Source organism: Poecilia reticulata, linkage group LG20, assembly GCF_000633615.1.
Source record: "Poecilia reticulata strain Guanapo linkage group LG20, Guppy_female_1.0+MT, whole genome shotgun sequence".
Classification (NCBI taxonomy): domain Eukaryota; kingdom Metazoa; phylum Chordata; class Actinopteri; order Cyprinodontiformes; family Poeciliidae; genus Poecilia; species Poecilia reticulata.
In genome coordinates, this window is record NC_024350.1 from 12,667,304 (window position 1) to 12,674,412 (window position 7,109).

The 7,109-nt window shown below is 37.6% G+C and overlaps 1 long non-coding RNA gene across 3 annotated transcripts in view; it reads right to left on the reverse strand.

Moving 5' to 3' along the window:
• Window positions 1–715: 715 nt before the first annotated feature.
• The window catches only part of LOC103482505 (uncharacterized), a 53,080-nt gene continuing 46,686 nt past the window's right edge, over window positions 716–7,109 (reverse strand). For all 3 annotated transcript variants that reach the window (XR_001776064.1, XR_536485.1, XR_536484.1), the window contains 2 exons: window positions 4,155–4,258; window positions 716–2,361 (listed from right to left, as the gene is read on the reverse strand). This is a non-coding gene — a long non-coding RNA (uncharacterized LOC103482505). The remainder of the gene's footprint in view (window positions 2,362–4,154; window positions 4,259–7,109) is intronic.

A 7,109-nucleotide genomic window follows, 5' to 3' on the forward strand; every position in this document is an offset into this window, starting at 1 on the left:
AGCAGGAAAGTTTAGTGGATTATCGTGCCACTTGAGGATGGAGCACAAACACACCGAGGCAGCCACAGAGGGGGCCCGCCCGTACCTCCCCTCCCCTGCCTGGGCTATTGGCACTCACTGCTTGTACTCCGTCTTATTTCACTAAAATAATATAATTGTCTCCCATCTTATTGCTTGTAAAGCCATCTTCTGTCCGCAGGCGATGTGTGTGATCAATGTACTATCTAACAGAATCAATTCTTCCAGGAATACCTTGTGTTTGTGAAATGATCCCAGGCAGCTGCAGCAAAAGACTTGGCTGAAAGTGGGATCTTGTGGTACGAGGATTAGTTTAGCGACTTGGACCCTCCAGTTCACATTGAATAGTGTGGCTCTTTGCCCATTTCTCATGTTCTCCTCTAAGCATGTGTGTGCGTGCAAAGTTGCCTTCCAAGGGAATTCACATTCATATTGCCAGTTCTGCGCATCATTCCCTTGAACATCTTCTAAGCAGTTTACTGTGTGTGTAACCGCTTCAGTAGCCGGCCTCGTGAGACGCTTGCAACTGTGCTGGAAAATGGTAATAAATGTCATGTCATCTGTTGGCTAACACAGAACAGATTTCTTGGATTTTACTAGAAAAGGGAATTTGATCTTATCAGTCATGACATTTATACGTCTGTACGACTCCATGCATGCATTTCCATTATCAACAATGAAATCAAAGACACTCCTGGAAGCTGTGGTAACATATATTGAGGGACCTGTCTAGAAAAAGCAAACAAATCCTTCTGTTGTTGGGCACGTAATGTAATTGTCAGCTATCGAAAGTATTGCATCTAAACGCACAACCAAACACTCAACTAAACACTGAAAAATAAATAAATGAATATCCCACTGGGAAGACTTTTTGTAGAATACCAGCACCCTACTGTAAATCTAAAGCTAAGCATTAATAGTAAAGAGAGAGTAACATGTAAAAAAAAACTACCTTTGGGAAAATATGGAAATGGATATAGTAAAGAACAGAGGAGTGGGATCAAGCTAAAGCGAAGCCTTTCGGCAAGACGGGTTGTAACAGAGCTCGACTTGAAACTTCTGAGGAACTGACAATGTCTACATTGTCAACAAATCTACATTTTTTAATAAGATTTATAGATGCGGAAATCAGTAAACATTCACAAAGACTACATCTGAAAAGCAGTCTAAGACATGTTAAGACTGTGCATCATTAGACAGAGTTGTCATTTCAATCAGTCATTAAAATCCTATGTTTTCTTTGTTAGCATGCTAACATGCTAATATGTTAGTATGCTAAAATGTTAGCATCAACATCACTATTTCTGAGTGTATTCCCAAAAGAATGTAGTTCCTTACCATAAGCTTAGGATTGTTAGACAAGTTAAAAGCTCAAAAAGATATAGAAACTTACTTTTTCTCTGTTAAACCTTCCTGTTATCTGTGAAAGCTTCATTATATGCCACCGAAATTACCAGCTGACACGTCTTCCTTTTCCTTTTAAATAGCCTCTTGCACCTTTTGTTTTTCTACAAATACTAAACTTTTAGTCTTCTTTCAGTGGCAACGCCCACAGTAAAGATTATTGTTGTTTGTGCCTCCTGTTGGTACTTCGGTGTGTTGTGTTCACTGAAAGTTTCCAACCAGCTGCACACCTGACATGGCTTCTCAAATTGAACCAGGTCACTAGATGGTTTCTTGGCACATCGTTAGTTTTAAACCTCTTGTCACAACAGTATATAAATCCCTGACTCTGGGTGTTTAACACACAAAAAAAAATGTGGACAATTTCCAGGGTAGCACAGTTACAGCACACCGATAAAAAAAAAAAAAGAAAACAAAGAACACTCCGTGTGAATTCAGGTGTATCTTGGCAATTGTTAATTCAGTTGTTCAGTCCTGCAGTTTGATTTGATTTAGGGGAAACCAGCATTGCCAAATTGTGTCTTTTGATAACATCGCTGCAGTGATTGAGTTATGTGTTATTGCATTTGTGACTTGAGTTCAGTCTGTTGTGCCGCAGTTTACCTGAGAACAACTCAGCCGGCACAAGAAAGTCAGGTCAGAAATCCTTTCATTTCCTTTGTGAAACCACATGTTGCGTCTTATATTAGCTGGATAAAGGACCTGTGTGCCTTCACATCTCTGCACCTTAGATCAAGCTGGAGATTTCAACCACTATTTTGTTTTGTTTTTTCTTCTTGTTCCTTGTCATCTATTTTGTTTGCTTTTCTGGAGCCCCATCAGGTTGCATCTTGTTTCGTCTTTCTTCCTCTATCTCCCGTCTCTCCTTTCCCCCCCTGTCCGAGCAGGCTCTGCATCGCCGGTCTGTGTCCCTCCTTTTGGGTAGCGCAGGAAGTGAAACTGTAACACAGAGTTCACTGGTAATTGGCCACGGTCACGCTAACCAAACAGGAAGGAATCTGCAACTGATTAGAATTCTTCCTCCTGCAATAATACCCCNCCTTCCCCGCCCCCGCAAAATTAATTACATTTGGGGGTCTATTCCCACTATTGGTTTTCCTGTTTTGAAGCCGCATTATAAAAGGACAAATCCCAAGACAACACAGTCGAGCTAGTTTTTCAATTACAGAGACACAGACTAAGTCATAAAGGGTTGAAGAGGCAACAGGCAGGCATCCATCTATTTCTGCATCCAGACAGGGAGGTTCTGACTGCGCTGATCCGTCAACAGCCAGACTGCTGAATAATCTCTTTGTGACTCATTCGCACACTCTGACCTCACAATCTCTTCTCATCTAAACAGGTCTTGCATGGCTTCCAAACAATTGTTCATTTGTGTAAAAAAAAATAAATACAAAATAACGGTGCATTCAAGTTAGAATTTTTTTTAAATTTTTTTATTAATTTTTATTGTTTTACTCAATCTTTACCGTCTTGATTTTTGACATTTGAATTTAGTTATAATACATTTTACAAATAAATCCACTTTTCCAATAGTTTGGAAAAGTTTTAAATATTTCTTTTTTTTAAAACTTATTTCCTCTTTGAATTTCAATTGATTCATGTCAATAAAGCAGATCAGTAATCTTGGTAATAAAATACACGTTACGGTCACACGATATCAAAACCTGGAAGATATATCAAATCAGAACCACATTAAAGCACGAGCAGTGGAAGATGCAGTTGCCCTGTTCTCTGTTGCATTTTCCACCAGTGCTTAATGTGACATACTCATTTTACAAAGGAGGTTAAGCACATAACAGCATCGGGATCCTGTGATGCCTGTGTAGTGTTAAAGCACTACTGCGCTTTTCAAAATAAAATGGAAATAAAATTAAGGAGATGCATTTTCATCTCATCTTCACAGAGAGGCACCGGGAGCCAGGGCTGCTTCAAAAATAAATGAATCCCTAACAATGTTTTTGATGTCCTATATTTAAATTTGTACGCTTACTTACATTACTCCTACTTCCCTGGTCTTGGAACTAATCCGATTGATATGGAAATGAGGTGCTCTGCTTTATGACGGAGTTGCAGAGAGACACAGAAAGAATGAATTTGCAGGTTCGCTCCTAGTTAAATTGTGCTGAAAAGAGGTTTTTAGGATCCATATGGCTTCATAACGTAGGTTATAGGGAATTACGTAGAAACCACTTGAAGTCCTACAATGAGCTGCCCCTTTCATGTGAGACACAGTCACAGCAACAACTGAAATATAATTTTGATTTTCAGCGGCTCAAAATATCTCTAAAAATAAGCAATTAACATTTTTTGTGAATATTTGTTAATTAAGTTAAAGTTATAGTCATTAAATTTTACATGAAATAACATTTTATGCAAAATTGTTTCAAATGCAAAAAAATAGATTTGTTTTTTTAGCCTTTACAGAACTTCACAGAAGTAGTTATGGTTTTATAAACTGAATAAATTATGTTTTCTAATTAAAAAAAACCCTCAAATGATTTTTGTTTAAAATGAATGAATAAAAAAAAAAGTCTGCATTATTGGATAAACATTTACATTCATTCATTCATTTCCCCCTCTGCTGCAGTGTTTTCCCAAACCTGCCACATTCAAACTATCTCTAAGCTTCCTGCTCTCCACTCGGGCAAGTCCTTATCTGCTGCAAACTCGCCTTTTTATCTCAGACAGGATTAAAAAAAGAAAAAAGAAAAAAAAAAATCATCACTTACCGAGTCCCTTCCCCGGCTGAACAGCCGTTCCAGTGTGTGTTGTCTGTCATTGGGGTTGAAAATTGGGGAATGGGCTGGAAATTGGAACCATCGAGGATGCCGTCCTGGAAAAGGAGGAAATCAAAGTTAAATGGGATCATGCATGCCAAAAGAATGTTTAACCAAAGGGCAAAACGGAAGCAGGAGATAACAAAGAAGGGAAAATGCGCTTAATGTTGTGTTGCTGCAGTCTGTTTGGAGTCGTACATGTGCGAGGAGAGAGGTGGGTCACATCATGTCGGTGCAAATTTATTACGTACGTTTCAGAACGCGCGCAGTTTCTTCTTTAAATAGAATTTACTTCTTTTTTATGATTTGCAAGTCATATGATGTGTGTATTACCGTGCATATGACAGGATGTATTTTTCTATGTCACACAAAAATGTGACCAAATATACATTTATCACTCAGAATGCACAGGTGTGTGTACAGATGATGATGATGATGATGACGGGCCTTGCAATAGCTCATCCTATAACGCGCTGTCTAAGAAAAAAAAAATGTTTGAAGTGGTTCACCGCAAACAATTAATCTTGTGCTGGTGATTGCACTGAGCGTCTGGTGATGGAGATCTCACATGACAAGTTCACTTCAAAAGATGGAAATCCTGCCCCACCCAGAGCACCTTTGGTTGGATGATAGACAGGCAGAGAGGTGGGGGTTGTTATGGCATGAGAAGGCAGAGAATTTAAAGGAAACGCAGGCATAGTGGAGGAGGTGGGAGTGGCATCTGCCGTCTTTAAAAAAATAAATAAATACATTTTTAAAAAAAAGTGTGGTTAGTGATTAAACTAATTATGAGAGAGTGATGATACACGAAAGCTTACATTTGCAAAACGCCAATATTTAACCTGTGGCAGGCCTTCTGTCATTTGACAACAAAGAGGCAGTGAAACCAGTCCTGATTATCTGATGTTTGATTAAGCTCCCGTTTATCTCAGGAGCTGCGGATCAAGTTTTATCTGACAAAGGACGTCTAATCTCTCTTGGTGGAATCATGGATCCCTGTGTGAGTTGGCCAGAACAGACACAGAAGGACTGGAGCATGTCTGGATTATGTTTATTCTGTTTAACTGAGCATTTATCCTCCTAGGTGTTGTTTCTAGTGTTTGCTGTGTGTGTGTGTGCGTGTGTGTGCGTGCGTGCGTGTGCGAGAACCGAAGAAAGTTGAACGATCGTGACAAAAAGAAAAAAAAAAAATGACGACAAGAGAGAGGTTTCTGGGAGTGCAATGAGAAGGAAACATGCAGCCAGCCTGCACATGTTGACTTCAAAAGACGTGTTCTTCCCAGAAATGAAGGCAAAGAAAGAGATTTACACGTAGCTTCATGTAGATCTGACTAACATAATAGTAAATCATTTCTAATGGAACAAAGACACTAATCAATGAAAATGCCATCAACGTAAAAGGTTCAAATAAATATGAAGTTGTAAAATTTAACAAATGATGATGTCACAGAAACGGGATACCTGTGGGTATGGACCGTCCTTTCACTGAACAGTTTGGGCAATGCAGCTTCATTTCTTAATTCTCATCACCATGAAACATTTCAGAAAGAATATCAACCCAGGAGCGATATTTTCTGCAAGCAAAAACTAGTTCAAAGACTTTTTTTTTTCTCCTTCGCTCCCTCCAAGTCCTCAACTTACTGTCCTGGCATTGAGTCAATTTCCAATTTTCAGTGACTTTAACAAGGTATTTTTTTTTCTCCTTTTTTCACTTTCTCACAGCAGTGAAGCCCCCAAGCCAGGAGGTCATATAATTATCATGTGCTGAATATGACAAGCATGTTTTAAAAGTGCAAATTAGCTTTAATTATGGTGTATTGGTGCTATGTGAGCATGAAATCACAAAAACCAAAACTGATGCCGCTTTTGGATTATTTAAACAGTTTAAGCTATTTTTATTATACATTTAGCTTGGCTATCAGGGAATTGTGTTGTGTCAGCAGCCTTTAACAATGTATTTATTATTTCTATTAGCCATGCAACAATTGCCAGTATAAAGGTATACTGGTAATTATAGCATCAAAGCTGCTCAAATGTTGAGGTATTCCATTCCTGCAGCCTAAAGGCCGTGTAATTCAATTAAAAAAATATTTAATAGACCACAAAGGGAAATTAAATGCAACTCATACTGATTCAAGATTCTTCAAAGATTTGTTGTGAAAGATGATGGCTGTGAGGAGGAAGGATCTCCTTTAGCAGTCTGCAGTACAGCAAATTTGCAGAAGCCTCTGACTGAAGACACTGTGTTTGTGACAGAAGAGGATGTTTGTGGTTGTTCATAAGTTGCTTGATTTCAATAATTTTAACAGAAGCTTATTGCTTTTCTACTGCAAACAAAAGTAGAAATTTTTATTTTACACTTTTTGTGGTATTTCAATTGAAATTTAAATTAAAAAATACTATATTGATCCCGAAGAGAAATTAATTGTTGCTTTAACTTATTTTATTAAAGCATTATTTTAGATGGTGATGGCTGTGGGCAGGGAAGATCCCCTGTAGGTCATCATACTATAAAAATCTCATATTAATCCAGGTATAATTGGGATTACAAATTATTTTAGACAAGTGTAGCTTCTTAAATATAATATAAAAGTAAAAATTAAGATTTTAGCATATTTTATAACTTTTTTTGTCTTCTGAAATTATAGAGCAAGTTCTTAAAACATAACATTACCTGCAAAGATAACTGAATATATGTTGCAGAAAATGACATGAAATTTTAACATGTTGGATCCAACTCAGTGATTGACACTATGCTAAGTAGGAATGTATCTTACTTCAAGTCTAAGCACTTTTGATTTTAAAGGTTTTAAGGTTTCTTTTTTTTTTCTTTAAACCTCTAAAGTGGGAGGAAGCCTTTCTTTTTTGTTAGTTTAAAAAAAACAGTTAAAATTGCTGAAAATATTT